This window comes from Pongo abelii, chromosome 6 (assembly GCF_028885655.2).
Source record: "Pongo abelii isolate AG06213 chromosome 6, NHGRI_mPonAbe1-v2.0_pri, whole genome shotgun sequence".
NCBI lineage: Eukaryota > Metazoa > Chordata > Mammalia > Primates > Hominidae > Pongo > Pongo abelii.
In genome coordinates this window covers 94,936,515-94,951,462 of record NC_071991.2, presented here as the reverse complement: position 1 = coordinate 94,951,462, position 14,948 = coordinate 94,936,515, and the positions used below count along the sequence as shown (strand labels likewise).

Genomic DNA, 14,948 nt, shown 5'->3' with positions numbered 1-14,948 from the left:
AACCGTGAATCAATTAAGAGAAAAAGCGAGACTCTTAGGGTTAAATACTTAGTAATTAGGATACTGAAACATCAAAAAATATATAATCACATTCATATGTGTCATTGAAATAGCTAGGAAAGAGAAATAGTTCTGATTAGCTTCCAAAAGGCAAAGCGTCAGTTTTGCCTCAGCATTGACATCTTCCTCCCTGCCCCCACCTCAATTAGAAGTCATGTAATTTTCCTGTATGCCTCAAGAAAATAGCTTCTTCTAAAAATGCCATTTCCAACATTAACAGGAATATTGCATCATGGTGGTTATAAACTTCATACAATCTTTAATTATCAAATTATATTAACTGTCCTCGAAAATTTTTTGAAAAGATGGCACTTTACGTTGAAGTGATAAATGCATCTGGCACAATGATCCCCACCTACATTCAGCCTATCACCATTTGCGAAGTCCTCATCTGTGGCCGTCACTCTATAAATGGACTGAAATAATGGATAGTCCTCATCAATTTCTAAGGTAGCTGTGAAGCAGAAATCAACAAGTTGTATCAGAAAATTAAAGTATACTAGGCATTCACTATCTCTTTATATAATAAAAACAGAACAATATTAATTTTGGATTGGATTCTGAGTCTGGGATAATATTTTAATATTTTAAGATAGTAATTTATTTTTTCTCACTTTTGTGTTTTTCCCCCTGGCTTTGGATCATCCTTCCTGCCCTTACCCAGTGCCTATTCCTTACTTCTTGGCACTGTTTGAGGCAACTATAGCTTAATGAAAAAGAACATGATATATGTGCTGACAAACTGTCCTGTGGGAAGCCAGAATGGTAGCTTCATAAAATATTTCTGTACTACAATTTCTAGACCTGATTGGGTCATAAGGGGGAGGAACTCTGTTTCTTACAAAAGCACATGTGTGAACAGCTGATTAACATCCAGCTCTCACACACCTCCTAACATCTTCCCACAGCCTTGACCACAGGTGAAAAGCTCAATCTACAATGTAACATGGATGCAGTGACTTCAGGAAAGAAGTGGGTAAAATTGTTCCATATGGAGTAATAAGACATTTTAAAATTTCTTATTTCTTACACACAGAAATGTGTAGACCAAATTTATATGTTATTATAAACATAAATTTTAACAACTTGCTCAACTAAATTTAATTTTTTCAAATGTAGTTATATTTAAAGTTAATGACTAGGTGATTTTTGAGTAGCTAAAGATAATGGTGGTTACCTAGAACCATGTCTCCCAGTATTTTCTCCAAAAACAATACAGAAAAAAAGAAGAAATAATATTACACAAAAGCCATGCCCTCAGCATAAATTGAAGACAGAATATGACCAAACTTCATCATAACTTTAAGTAAATTTTAACATGTCATGTTTCCATCCCACCATGAGCCCTCATGGCAAGCCAAGAATGGCCCAGAAAACTACAGGTATGAGAAGAAGAGAAAGCTAACAACAAGCCTAAGATTGATGTGATGTAAAATTATTTCCAGAAAGAGTAAGTCTACTCAAAGTGTAAAAATACAAGCTGGGCACAGTGGCTCATACCTGTAATCCCAGAACTTTGGGAAGCCAAGGCAGGCAGATCACCTGAGGTCAGGAGTTGAAGACCAGCCTGACCAACACGGCAAAACCCTGTCTCTACTAAAAATACAAAAATTAGCTGGGCGTGGTGGCACACACCCATAATCTCAGCTACTTGGGAGGCTGAGGCAGGAGAATTGCTTGAACCCAGGAGGTGGAGGTTGCAGTGAGCCGAGATTGCGCCAAGAGTGAAATTCCGTCTTAAAACAACAACAACAACAAAAAAAAAACACAAAAACAGAAAAGTCTATTATGTTAAAAGTATTATCCATGCTTAGTAATGTGGCAGATACATAAATGAATAAAAGCAATTTTATCATACACCAATTTATATTTTTCTTAAGGACAAATAAATAATAACAACAAAATTGATTTTAAGATAATAAGCATTTTAAACAAAATAATGAATTAGCTAAAACATATGTTGGAGGTATAAAAACATCTAAAAAGATTTTGACTCAAATAATCAGAACAGTGAACTTAAATTTAAAAAATTTCCAATAATTAGATAAATGTCAGATTTTGTGATACTTCATAAACATAGGCCTGAACTATTGGTTGCAAAGAGAATTATTAGAGGAATAATTAGAATAACTCAGTGCCCTTAAGCAAGTGTCTGTTCTGTTACTCTTCAACTTTCTACAATAATTGTTTCAAACCTTGCCTTTTTGACCAAAACCTCTTACACCTACCCTTCCCCTCTATCTCACTCTTCATAGAGGATCTCTCATCTTACTGCACAGAAAATAGAAACCATTAGATCAGTGGTAGCTCACTTTTTCTCATAGATCTACAAACTCACTTACGGTAGTACCTTCTTTACTATAAAAGGCAAGAACTTGTTACTAAAGATAATCCCTGTTCATTGGGTGGTAACACACCGTATACTTTCTCAAGGACTTGTCTCTTTACCTCCCATCTTCAGTCACTCCCTCACTTCTGGGTACTCTCCATTAGCACTTAAACACGCTCAAGTCTCTTTCATTTTAAAAGAAACACCCTTGACCCTAAGCTTACCCTTACAATGTCCCTATCTCTCTCTTACCCTTCAGGGCCAGAGTTTGTACATTTCTTTACCCCCTGTTCAGTCCTTAGTTCACACTATTAGAGGTTCTTCCTCTACAAACAGAGGCTATTTCCAGTAAGTCATCAAAGGCCTCCATGCTGCCGGACCCACTGGACACTCAGTGTCCACCTTACTTAACCTCTCTTCAACATTTACACAGTTGACTCTTCCTTCTACTCTTGGCAGAAAGGGAGCATTGCACATCTATAGGAATCACTCCTAAACTTCTGAGTACCTTTGGAAAAACTGCCTGTGAAAATCAAAGTTGGCAAGTTTCTCAAACAGCCATTAAGTTCCCTGATCAGGCAAAGTCCTTATTACAACTTTCCAAATCTTAACTAACAATTTCTTAATAATCTGCAGTCCTCTCTAGCTACTGCCCTATTCTCTCATCCTCGAGTGTATTTTTTACCTTTTCATTGACTGGACAGAGTCAGCAGTGGGAATGGAAAACAGGAAGCAGAAGCAGGTGGTTGTAAGACTCAAGGGCCCTCAGTGACCCTTGAGGTTTGACAAAAGAAAGGGGCTAGGAACTCAGGAGAGCTCAGAAGAGATGACCTGGAGTCTAACCCCTTGACCAAGAGGGTAAGAAAAAACATGAAGAGACTTCAGCTGCTTATTCATATTCATAGGCAATATCATTATTGAAAGTGGCTGTGTATGCGTCCATGTTAGTTTTGAAAAATAACTGCACATGGTTATGAGACAACACTGCCTTTAGGAGTGAAAATTTAATAAATAATGACTTTATATCAACAAAATGGAGTAAACATTAGATTTCTGAATGTAATCAATGTTCCTGCTGTAGCTTTTAAGGAGATAAATGTAATATTTGAGCACAATGTAATAGAGATGTATTCACAAAAATCCTAGTTTATTTTATAATCAACTTAAAATGTTCTTAATATGGCTCATTTAATGAAATAATCGGTTTTTGTTAGTATGGTCCAAATTTAAAAATGGTAAGTTTTTATTCATTTATATTTTCAAAAGAAATTGATAGTTTACATTCATGATCTTTCAGAGCATGTTTTCAGAGTATTATATATTTTAACTGCAATGATAAAGAAAATTTCTTTCAAGCATACACTCAAATTGGGACTCCCAACTCACTAGTACTTTTCCAGAGATTCAGCTGCAAGTAAAATCTGAATAGAAAAATCTTAAAGCTTCAAGGCATTTCAGATTTATTAAACATAAAAAATCGAAATTGTAAATAGAGACATGTAAGTGTTTAGGAGATACATAGATGGGTAGACAAGATTGACAGATGATTGATTGACTGATTCCACCTGTGCTTTGTTCCCATTTCTCACCTACTTTCTTATTTGTCTTCAGCCTCCTCATCAAATGGATTCTCCATGTTGTAAAATTACTCATGTCTCCCTTTAAAAAGAAATATAGCAGACCCAACTCTTGCAATCCCATATGATTTTGCTTCTGCATTCTCTCCAACTTTATGTGCAAATAAAAAAAAAAAGATGTTTTCTGTTTTTACAATCTCACTAATCAATCTGCTCCATTCTGGCTCCCTTCCCTATAACACCCATAAAATAGTTCTCAAACTCATTAGTTGTCACTTTCCTGATATTGTTAACTCAATGCATTTTACTTGTTGTGGAATATAAGACTACTAACCACTGGCACTCTTGAAACACTATTCTCCTTTGTCATTCATGACATAATTCCCCTTTTTCTACCACCACTTTAGCAGCTCCTTCTTCATCTCCTTGGCAGGCTGAGTTTCTTCCCCACGTCATTAAGTGTAGGAGTTCCTCAGGGTTGGCCCTCTGCCCTCCTTTCTTCTAATTCTCTACTCTCGGGTTAAGTAATCTCATCCAAATCCATGGTTTCGATTACAAAACATTAACAGCCCTGGGTAAGACCTCCAAGCCCAACTGCTTACACAAATCTATCCTTTGATATAACAAAGGCATATCAAAAAGGACCTTTGCAAAAGTGAACTCTTGATTTTTCTCTCCAAATTTGGTATATTTCTTTCTTTTTCTTTTTTTTTTTTTTTTTTTTTGAGATGGAGTCTCACTCTGTCACCCAGGCTGGAGCACAGTGGCACAATCTCAGTTCACTGCAACCTCCACCTCCCAGGTTCAAGCAATTCTCTGCGTCAGCCTCCCAAGTAGCTGGGATTACAGGCGCCCGCCACCACGCCCAGCTAAGTTTTGTATTTTTAGTAGAGATGAGGTTTCACCATCTTGGCCAGGTTGGTCTTGAACTCCTGCCCTCGTGATCCACCCGCCTTGGCCTCCCAAAGTGTTGGGATTACAGGTGTGAGCCACCGCGCCTGGCCAAATTTGGTATATTTCTAAGTTTTCCTATATTTCTTGAGGATTTCCACACCAGTTACAGAAATTAGAAAATCCAGTCCCTTCTCTCTTTCATTCTACTAAATTCATCACCAGGTATATTATTTAAATGTCCTAAGATTATCCTTTTCTCATCTCTATCATCTTCCTAGGCCAAACTATACCATTCCTTGCCTAGATTACTGAAATGAACGTCTTCTTTTTCCTACTCTATGGGTCTTCAAACAAACACCCTTGAGCCAAATCTAGACTATTGCCTGGTTTTGTATGCTCTGTAAGCTAAGAATAGTTTTTGTACTTTAAATAAAAATAGGTTAAAAATAGTTTAAACAATCAAAAGAAGTCTAATATTTTGTGACACATGAAATTTATATAGAGTTCAAATTTCAGTATTTATAAAGTTTTAACAAGACATATATACTCATTTATTTATAGATCATATATTGTTGCATTCTTGCTACTGAGTTGAGTGATGGAAATATATGGTGCTCTCATCACCTCAAATACCATGAATTCCAGTAAACCAGTTATAACAGCATTCTGAGTACCATATTCTTTTTAATTATCATAGCTACCCATCATGGCAAAACAAGAAAAGAAGAGAAAAGTAAACTGAATGACACACTTTTAAGGCATGATGCAGTGTAGATTATTTTGTTTTTAAGTTATATGTCCAAAAACTGTTTTTATTATATAATGACACTATAACTTTGATATTAATAAAAGAGTACAATACATGTCTGAAAAACAAGACTAAGTACTCATCCCAGTATTCCCACTTGACAGAAAAACAATGATCAGAAAAAGTAGAAAATTTAAAATAAAATATTTCATGAAGACAGACTTTATTCACAAAAATAATTAATGATGAAACTGCAGTAAAAAAAGATTCTAAGCAGTTCATTAGTTAGCTAAGTAAGGAAAGAGATTTGCTGATGGTATTTAATGTCCCATGCAATAAAGAGAAACTCTAACCCCTCCCAAATGAAAATTCACTCCTCTCATTAGCAGAGCTGTAGTACAAAATTATACCCAATTGTTACTGTTACTATCTTTTAAAAATTTATCAATAAAAATTGTAGCTATTTATTTCCTCGCTTATAAGTACTACCTAAATAATAGACTCAATTTATCTTTTGGCTTGCAAGGCCTAAAATATTTATTTTCCGGCTTTTACAATGCCTGCTGACACCTAAACTAACTTTGTCCCCTTCTCAGCTTTCTCTATACTCAACAAGATGGATACGTTTGAAACATCTATCAGCTTAAAATACTTCATAGGATTCCCACTACCCTTAGAACCAAGACTGACATTCTTAAAATACTCTTCATTACTTTTCAATTATCATTTTGTACCATATTACTTAGTGCCCTATTTCAATTATACTAGACTTCCAATTATTCTTAGTCAACATGTTCTATGCTGCCTCAGGGAACCTATAGTTCCTTCTGCATGAAATGCTATTCTCCCTTCTCTTGCTTATTTACTATTATCAGAGTTTAGAACTAAAGTAAACTGCCAAAACTTTAGAGAAAACTTTTCTGATATCTCTGACTTGGTCAACCGCCCCACAATCCTACACAGTATTTGATTTTGTAATACAAATGTCTCTTATTTCTATGATCATATTATAATTAAAATTCACATTTATTTTTGTGCATTTTTGATTGATGGCTATCTTCCTTACTTTTTTGGAAAACTAAAATGCCATTTGAACCTTAAGCGTATTAAAACTAAATTATTCTTTGTAGCATTTTTACAAGTGAAGGTTTAACTCTGTGTATTAAGTTATGAAAACCTTTTATTCATTTTTTTCTCTCCTGCCTTGCTTCTCTTACGGCAAGTCTTTTGTAGAATCTCTATTGCTGTTTTTAATGTATTTGCTCTCCTACGTCATAATTGTGGCATGAAAATTTTTATAGGGTAAACATGTTTTTCAAATTATTCCTTGGAGAGGTTATGTTTTCTTATAAACATGAAGGTCTGCACATATTTTTGTATATTTATATAAACACACATTATATGCATAATTTAAAGAATCACTGAATCATCTCTCACTGAGGGAATATGCCTGGCCTCTTTCATTATACATAGCTTTTAGAAGTAAACTATAGGAAGATAACGCATCATACCTGTGCCTGAAGAAAATTTGGGATCAGCAGTACAGTTTGGAGATTCGGGAACATCAATAATATTAATGGTCAAAACATGTCTATAGAGCCTCCCAGTATCAACTATCAGAAGAAACCTTATTGGATCTGTTTCACAATTAAAAATTTTGGTAGCAGTGATTACACCAGAACCTATGAAAGAGATAAGCCACAATTATAATTACCATTGGTACTTAGAAACATAACTTTTGTATCTTAAAAGATTTTGGCATTATGGGTTTTAACCCCTTAAAAAAGAACTTAAATTGGAGATTATGTTGGCAACCCAAAGTCACACAATTAACAAGCATCATCTGAATCTTTAGTTGAAGGAAAGCAAAAAAAAAAAGGAAGTAGTTCTAAATATATTTTAGTTGCCTCACAAGGAAAATATTCAAAATATACAAATGATAGAAAATATTAAATATTGACTTATTTTCTTTTCAAAATGTTTCATGATTCAGACTTCTATTATTAGTAAACCATATATGTCTCTTGAAAGTTTTCATCGAAAATCATTTCCAAAGATCACAGGACCATCAGTGACAGAGATCATATTATCATCACAGTACATGCCTACTTTTTATTAACAGAGGAAAAACATTGTCATTTGTTTCTGTTCAGTCTCATTAATTATTATGAGTTTATTCCAAAGTCATAAAATAGATTTGACATCATTTTTTGCTGGCACCTAGATAAACTGTATTACTGAGAATTCTGTTGTCAAAAGTGGCATATTGCCTTAAAAGGGATACTTTTATATGGTACTTATTGTAACAATAATCAATTCCCTACTAGGCTAGACTAAGACTTGGGTGTAAAACAATTAGCTGATTTAAGTGAAGACAAGAAAAGAAAGTAAGGTTGTGCCCCATTATCCATACAGAATATACTTCAAGACCCCCAGTGGATTTGTAAAACCACAAGGGGTACAGAACCCTGTATATACTATGTTTTTTCCTATACATACATACCTATTATAAAGTTAAATTTATAAATTAGGCATGGTAAGAGATTAACAACAATAATAATAAAATACAACAATTATAACCATATACTCTAATAAACATCATGAGAATGTACTCTGTCTCTCTGAAAATATCTTATATTAATGAAAATAGGCCAGTCACAGTGGCTCATGCCTGTAATACCAAAACTTTGAAAGGCTGAGGTGGAAGGATTGCTTGAGACCAGGAGTTCAAGACCAGCCTGAGCAACATAGTAGGACTCCATCTATACACACACACACACACACACACACACACACACAAACAAATAAAAAATTAGCTGGGCATGGTGGCATGTGCCTGTAGTTCCAGCTACTTGGGAGGCTGAGGAAAGAGGATTGCTTGACACCAGGAGTTTGAGGCTGCAGTGAGCTACAATTGCACCACTGTACTCCAGCCTGGGCGACAGAGTGAGATTCTGTCTAAAAAAAATAAATAACCAACGTGATTGTCTGTGAGTAACTGAAACTAGGAAAGTGAAACCATGGTAAGAGGGCAGTACTGTATAGATGAAGAAAAGAAAAATACAGACACTAATACACTTTTTAAAATTTTTGTTATTATTAGCAATAATAGGTCCACTTAATCTGGGCATTCTTTAAAGAATTTATATCAAGTTTTAGCAAAGAAACATATGTAATCATTGAGATTCTTTTTTTTTTTTGAGACGACATTTAGCTCTTGTTGCCCAGGCTGGAGTACAATGGTGCGATCTCAGCTCACCACAACCTCTCCGTCCTGAGTTCAAGTGATTCTCCTGCCTCAGTCTCCCCAGTAGCTGGGATTACACAGGCATGCACCACCATGCCCACCATGCCCGGCTAATTTTGTATTTTTAGTAGAGACGGGATTTCTCCATGTTGGTCAGGCTGGTCTTGAACTCCCGACCTCAGGTGATCCACCCGCCTCAGCCTCCCAAAGTGCTGGGATTACAGACGTGAGCCACTGAGCCTGGCGAGATTCTTTTAGAAAGTCCTGAGTCACAAAAGCTACTGATTAGAGGAAGAATAAAAATTTTCTTAATTTTGAGAAAGCCAGTAATATGCATAGGCAATACTTTATAAAACTATATATACTAACTTGTCTTAGCTAATGGATTTAATAGAGACAAAATGTGAGTCTCACTGGAACAAATACATTTCTTACACATTTTTGTAGAGTTTATTTTCAATCTTACAAAATAAGAATCAAGCAAAATAAAATCATAACAAAATGAATAACTCAATGCTGAATTTCTTCCAAACTGAAGTGCAGCTTATATATCCCTTCTTAATAGCACAAGAAACAATCTCAAAATGCAATGTTGGATCAAAGCTGGAGGAAACAATAGGTTCAACCACTGAATGGTTATTGATTATGACGTCTTCTATTAAATCTCCTCCAGCCAGATTAAAAGAACTAAAACTTGACTGAATAATCCTGTGGGCCTCCCTTCACTCCCAAGAAAGATTTTTCACCCCTTATATTTGGTGTCAAGAATACTAATTTACTGACAATGTATCAAACAACTTGCGGCACAGCATAAACAGCCGGATTCATCTAGGGGATAGAGGAATAGGCTAACAAAGGAAGAATTTTCTACAATGTGATTGATAGGATTTGTGTTCCCTCCCAAATCTCATGTCGAATTATAATCGCCAATGTTGATGGTGGGGCCTGGTGGGAGGTGATTGGATCATGGGGGCTGATTTTTCCTTTTGGTGCTGTTGTCATAATAGAGTTCTCAGGAGATCTGGTTGTTTAAAAGTGTGTGGCACCTCCCCCTCTCTCTTCCTCTTCTTCCTGCTCTGGCCAGGTAAGATGTGCCTGCTTCTCCTTCACCTTCCGCAGGGATTTTAAGTTTCCTGAGGCCTCCCCTGAAGCAAAGCAGATGCTGCTATGCTTCCTGTACAACCTGTGGAACCATGAGCCAATTAAACCTCTTTGATCTGTAAATTACCCAGTCTCAGGTCTTTATTCATGGAAATGTGAGAATGGACTAATGCAGTGATACTAACTGGAACCTGTCTCTCCAGTGCTATATAGCACTACGACTTTGTAGATGAGTCATCAGGAATAGCATCGGAAGGCTTTGGCATCTTAAAGAAGCCAAAGATAGACTTTGGTTAATTCAGAGGACATTGCTAGACTAGGTTTCAGAGGTTAACATAGACTTTCCATTGGAATAGACATGAACAAGCCTTTGGAATGAACTCAAGTAATAACAGTAGAATAATTATTCAGCCAACCCACAGAATTTTAAGAGATAAAACAGCGTTGTTTGAAGCCACTATGTTTTGAGGTGGTTTGTTACGCAGCACCAGAAAACAGATACAGGAGGCATGCAGATCTGGAGTTGGGTGAAGAATTAGAAATACAACTAAGAATTTATTTATTAGCATAGGGACATCCATGTGTATATTACATCAAGAGGACAAACAACTGAATCAGGCATAGTCCTTGTGCTCAAGGGATTCAATCAGGGAAATAAAATTTTTAAAGAAAAATGGTTTAAAAATACATAAGAGGAGCATATTCCCTGATGTTGAGAACAGGGTAGATGCTGAACTAAGGAAACTATTTCTGAACTAATACAGGAAAGATGTGAATGAGTTGGTCAGGAGAAGGAGAATAGAGGAGGCAGAAGACATGCTATGTGCAAAGGCTCAGGAGAGAAGAAAGTTTTGCACTGGGAGATGTATATTTGGACTAAAATATAGAACATACAATGGGGAATAGTATCTTTTCAGTCTACAAAGATAAACAAGAGCCACATTTTAAAAAGAATTGTGTGTCAGTTTAAAGAACTTGGATTTTACTTTGGGGGAAAATAGAAAGTTAGCAAAGAATTATAGGTGATATCACCTATATGTAGACAGCAAAAAACTGTGGGAATATGATCCTGTTTTTACATTAGTAAAATTACTTTCAGTGAAGAGAAAATTGTGAAGGAATTCTGAAAGGAAGGGATCAAGTGAGAATGTTGGTGCAAAAATCTAGAAGAGGGGTGCTATGGTTTGGATGTTGTTTGTTTGTTCCCACCAAATCTCATGTTGAAATTGATCCCCAGTGTGTTGGTGTTGGGAGGTGGGGCCTAGTGGGAGGTACTGGGGTCATTGGGGTAGATCTCTCATGCATGGCTTGGTGCCTTCTGTGTGTGAGCTGTCCCTCTCATGAGACTGGATTGGTTTTGAGGGAATGGATTAGTTTCCAGAGGGTGGGTTGTTATAAAGCCAGGATGCCACTCAGATTTTGTTCCTCTTCACACATGGCTGCTTCCCCTTTGACTTTCTCTGTCATGATTTGATGCAGCATAAAAGCCCTCAGCAGACGCCAAGCAGATGATGGTGTCATACCTCTTGCACAGCCTCCATAAGCATGAGCCATACTAACCTCTTTTCTTTATGACTAGCCTAAGCTCAGGTATTCCTTCACAGCAACACAAAATACACGAAGACAAGAGCTTATAAGGATGTGACATGAGATAGTAATCATGGACATGCGATAAACATACCAAGGATTTAAAATCTATAGAATTTGGTGAATGACTGGAAGCAGAAGCTGTGATAGAAGGAGTCAGTAAGGCATGCCTGTCACAGAGTTTTCTGAAGGGTAGATGGCAGCAAGTCTACCATACATGATGGTGTTTATGATGTCCTGCAAAATAGTAGATGACGACTGGGGGCGAGAGTATCTGAGGACTACATACCTTAGTGCTTGACTGCATCTGCTCCGGAGAGAGCTGTTTTACTTAATTTACACAGAGGTTATATTAGAAGCAGGTTTCTGGAGAAAATAATCTGGGCAGATTTGGATAATTCAATTTAAAATATTTGAGAATATGTCTATAAAGTAGGTACATTGGTCTGAAGTTAAGTCATATTTGTTTGAGCTCTGTGTGTTTGTGTATATATATATGTAATTGAGATCATCAGAATATATATTTTAATTGTAGTTAATGGATACATAGATGGGTTTGTAGTCAAGGGATAAATGCAAGGTAAACTGTGTAGAATATGGAGAGAAGAAAACCTAAGTAGACCTGAATAACACAAACATATACAGAATAAACAGAGGAAAAATTTAGGAGGAAGAAGAGGAGGGAAGGAAGAAGAGATATATGGGGAAAACTAGCAGAGTATTTACTGCCATAAGTATTAAAAAAAAATGAGCATGTTTCAAAAACTAAAGAGTGGTTTTCACCTCTAAATTTTAAAGAGAGGTTATATATAAGATGAAGACTTAAATATGGCATTGTTTTTAACAATAAAAATATTGCTATGTATGATGGCATGTCTTGTTGAAGTGACCTGTCACAACTCTGTTCAAAAATAAATGGAAAGTGTAGGAGTAAGAAAAATATAGAGAACTCTAAAAATATTTAACCAGTTAGATGAAATGCCAGATGTTCTATAAAATGTCAAAAAAAGACAGTAAAAGAAAAGAAGACATAGGGCAAGAGTGAATTTTGTTAAGATAGGGAAGGCTTATAAGATTAGTTGAAAGTTATTGAAAATAATCGGGAGAGAAGAATAGAAAATACAGGAAAAGGGGATAATCAGTGTAGAAAGAAATATGAAGAGTGGGGATATGGAACTCAACCAAACTGAAAGGAATGAAAGTAGACAAAGGAAGGCATGAATCTTCTTTTGCAACAGAAGTGTAAAAAGAAGAAATTCATTGCAAAGAACTAACTATAGGAAATAGCCTAACGAATTTCCCTCTTGATTGCTTATAATTTTCCTCAAATTTGTAAGCTGATTTTATCTGCTAAGAGAAAAAGGTTTCAGGTGAATAAGAGATTTGAGATGAGACTGGAGAAATTCTATCGTAACCAACTTGGCAAATTAAAGAGAGATCTAACTAGAGAAATATTGAAGAACTACCAAAAAGCATTTAGGGCCAAGCAAAATCTAGAGCGCATAAGCTGGCTCATGTCATTTTTTTTCCAACAATATTCATAAGCTTAGGCACATCAATAATTGGGTCTCAAATTGGAGTTTTCATGGGTAAAGATTACAGAAGAAGTATAGGACAAATTATCTGAAGATATTGTCCAGGAAGGGTTGAAAGATGGATTATACTGCCAGATTCAGAAGTAAAGAGAAGTGGTAATGACAGAGAGCAAAAGAATAAATCAATGGATTGTTGACTTCAGAGATGAAGCATCTATCCCTTGACTACAATTAAAATGTAGAGATGATAAAATGTATAGTAAGGATAACTGAATAAAAGAATTGAAAAAGCATTAGGAGTGGGATTCTAAAATTAAGAACACGAAGTAATATTGTTCTGGGTGCTGATGAAGTTCTGACTGCAGCCATGGGAGTGTATGGATGGAAGTAAATTTTCAAGTCACAGAGCTTTAAGTACAGAGATTTACACCAAATAAAGTAAAGGACTTCAGAGTTTGGAGGGTTGGATAGGCCAAAATGTGAATATCAAAGAAGCCTAAAAGATGGCGGCCGGATCTGAGACAGGGAGAAACACTGTGAGTGATACTTTCAAGTCCCCAGGACTCAACGGAGACTGATTAGTACGGTTTGGTAAGGAGCCAAATATCTTGAGCTTCAACTGAGCAAGGGAGTTTCCAAAGAGGATCAGGGCAATGGTCAGGAATCAGCTCTGCGGAGTGAAAAGAATGCCGACTTCCCACTTCCTGACCCAGAGATATGAGATGTGTGGGAGAATGAGTAACATGAGTTTGAGGCACGCTGCGGTCATCCCATAGGACAGCAAATTTCAGTTAAAGCCAAGAGGTAGGGAAATGTCACAAAATAGGTTGAGAAAGTAAGGGATTTTATTTGTCTATTTATTTACCATATAAAAGTCATGACCATTTCACAGGACACCACTGAAAGGCATGAGAACGTAAGAAGCTTGAGAGGTTAGTTTAGGGGGCACATATTTTCTATGTAATCAGATTCAGATATTTCTATACTATTAGGTAAGTGTTATGTAAAGAGGATGGGAGGTTCATCTGGGAGTCAGGCCAAGGTTTGTAGTATCACTTCTAGCAGAGGACAAATAGGGGGAAAAAAAAAAAAAGCGCTGGGTCAGAATGGCAGGCAATCAGCCGTCTGAGACGATGGGCCTTATTGCAGTCTAACTATCAGAAATCAGCAACTCTCCTACTAAAGGAAGGTTTCCAGTATCTGACCCTAGTCAGAAGGAAACAGTTGTTCAGATTTTACTCAAAATTTGAGGTTTCGAGCACAGTCCTGTAGACTGAGAGAAAAGGGAGCAGGTGAATCAACAGAAGTTGGAATTGACTTCTGTGGAAAAGAGTGAGCTTGTTCTATGTGTGTGGAGTTGTGTTCAGCCACTGGTAAATCATTCAAGTGAGGTGACACTGGGTGGTGAGTAAGACATCAAATTCTTTTTGTTTTAAAAACCATTTTCTTAAATTTATAAAAATCACGTCCAGCAATATTTTGACATTTTCTGAGAATGCCACACAAATAAACACACACACATTTTTACAAATATCTGAAATGTAAATAAAACAGCTATGCTACCTTATATCTCATTTCAGAATTAACACCTAATTAAAATTGTATTTAACTGTAGAAATCATACACTGAGTAAAAAACATCGTAGTAAGGAAATAGGTTGATCTATGTCAGAGGACATCAGAAACATCATTTGCCTTTGCAATTTAGCATTGGTTGGATTCTTAATTGTGAAAACAAATATTTTTTTGTTTTTTGTTTTTTGTTTTAAATGCGAGACACTGTTCCACTTTTTCATTGAACCTACTGACAGTCTACCATCCAGCCACCTGATTAGGCACAGGGTGATGTGAGGAGTACAATGTATTTTCTG

The 14,948-nt window shown here is 36.2% G+C and overlaps 1 long non-coding RNA gene across 1 annotated transcript in view; it reads right to left on the bottom strand.

The window, feature by feature from the left end:
- Positions 1-14,948, bottom strand: part of LOC129060263 (uncharacterized) — a 49,874-nt gene that overhangs the window by 14,166 nt on the left and 20,760 nt on the right. The window contains exons 4-5 of the long non-coding RNA XR_008526842.1: positions 7,120-7,290; positions 3,983-4,117 (exon numbers count right to left, since the gene is read on the bottom strand). This is a non-coding gene — a long non-coding RNA (uncharacterized LOC129060263). The remainder of the gene's footprint in view (positions 1-3,982; positions 4,118-7,119; positions 7,291-14,948) is intronic.